The sequence below is a fragment of the Lathyrus oleraceus genome, chromosome 5 (genome assembly GCF_024323335.1).
Source record: "Lathyrus oleraceus cultivar Zhongwan6 chromosome 5, CAAS_Psat_ZW6_1.0, whole genome shotgun sequence".
NCBI lineage: Eukaryota > Viridiplantae > Streptophyta > Magnoliopsida > Fabales > Fabaceae > Lathyrus > Lathyrus oleraceus.
The window spans coordinates 440034019-440036040 of NC_066583.1; the positions used below are offsets into that span (position 1 = coordinate 440034019).

The following is a 2022-nucleotide window of genomic DNA, read 5'->3' on the forward strand; positions in this document are numbered from 1 at the left end:
CAGTATTCGGGTTTGTGTACATATGCTCGACTTTGAGGGCTAATGCGTCCATTTTAGCTTGCATCATGTCTATAGAGCTCAGTTCATGCACTCCTCCTTGGGCTTCCTTCTTCTCAACTGTCGCTCGTTCGACTCCCCATGATTGATGGTTTTGGGCCATGTCTTCGATGAGGGCACTAGCTTCAGGGTAAGGTTTGTTCATCAGAGCACCGCCTACGGCAGCGTCGATGGTCGTCTTTGTGTTATAATGAAGTCCATTATAGAAGGTTTGAATGATTAACCAGTTTTCTAAACCATGATGTGGGCATGCTCGTAACAACTCTTTATATCTCTCCTAAGCTTCGAACAACGATTCTCCTTGGTTTTGGGTAAATCTAGTTATATGGTTTCGAAGAACGGAGGTCTTACTCGGGGGAAAATATCTAGCAAGAAAAACTCTTCTAAGGTTATCCCAAGTCGTAATGGAATTGGGCGGAAGGGAATCTAACCATGATAAGGCTTTATCTCTGAGAGAAAAAGGAAATTGTAGGTGTTTAATTGGCTACATTGTATGGTAAAACACTAGCTGGATTCTAATGTCTTGACTGATGTCATGACATGCTGTGGAGGTGTTTGTGTGACTGCATTGTAGGTTAGAATATCTAGCTGTACTCTGATGTCTTGACTGATGTCATGACATACTTGAGTAGTTTACTGCAGGATTAGCTATTACAGGATGTCTTGAATGTCAAACTGGATGTTATGACATTCATCCCTGTCAGCAGATACTGAGGAATAGAACAGTTGGTGTTCTGTTAGAACTCAGTATTTAATTACAGTCTAGTTATCAAGGAAATACCAAACCTGGCATAAGGCCTACTGTCTGAATGTCAAACTGAATGTTATGCAATTCATCATTGACAGCATATACTGAACAATAGACAGAATGGTGTTCTGCTACACTTCAGTATGTTTCTCAGTCTGTTCTTCAAGAGGATAACAGAACTGACTTAAGGCTAAATGTGTAAATGTCAAATTGGATGCTTTGACATTTATTAATGTAAGTTGTTACTGTAGAATGGACAGATTGGTCCTGTACAGTTCAGCAAATTTGTGCAGTCTGTTTTCAGGAAAAACAGACTTAGCATATGGTCCTTGATGTCAAGCTGAATGTTGTGACATTCATTCCTGACAGCATATGCTAAATTGTAGGTTGTTTAGTTTTTCTGTTTCAGCATTTTTCTCAGGCTATTCTTCAGGGATTCAACAGCTGAGAGAAAATCCAGGAAACCAACAACCAAGCTACATTTAATGAACCTAACAAATAGCCTATTTGTTAGTAACCTAGATGTGGAATTTAGGGGAACTCGCGTGACCTTAAATTCAGGAGAATACAAGTACAAGGCCCAAGTGCTGCAATATAAAAGGAAGTCATTCCTTCATTCAGAACTGGGGATTTTTGAGGCGTGAAGTTTTAGTGTGTCCATCATACTTCACTGCTGTATTTTTGTGAGTCTTGTATTAGACATATCTTGTAAGCCAAACTATTATCACGTAGATGATTGCATTGGTATATGGTGTTCATTGAGTTGTAAGTGTTGTGTCACTCTAAGCTTTTAAGCGTGAGTGCTGTGTATCTTGATTAAAGTTGTTAAGCACAATCAAGAGTTATTTGAAGTGTGACTTCAAAATTGTCTTTAATATTGATTAAAGGTAGTAATCACTGAGGTGATTGAGGGGGAGTGAGTAGGAACTCTGATCTTCGTGTAAGATTGAAATTGCATTGGGTAGGTATTAAGTGATAGGGTTAAACAATTGGTTTAAGGTCTGAATTAATACTACTAATAGTGGATTTCCTCCCTGGCTTGGTAGCCCCTATACGTAGGTCATGTTGGACCGAACTGGGTAAACAATTACTCGTGTAATTTACTGCACTTACATTTTTCTGCATAATCCTTGTCTGTGCAGAATTGGATGTCCAAACAACCCGTGTGACATCGAAAGTCTGTTAACTAGAATTTCAATTGGCATTAGAGCAGGCAC

General features: G+C 39.2%; 1 non-coding gene across 1 annotated transcript; it reads left to right on the plus strand.

The window, feature by feature from the left end:
- The first annotated feature begins 290 nt into the window (after nt 1-290).
- LOC127088886 (small nucleolar RNA R71) lies at nt 291-397 on the plus strand. The gene has a single exon (XR_007790696.1). It is a non-coding gene; the product is annotated as a small nucleolar RNA R71 (small nucleolar RNA).
- Nucleotides 398-2022: the final 1625 nt, after the last annotated feature.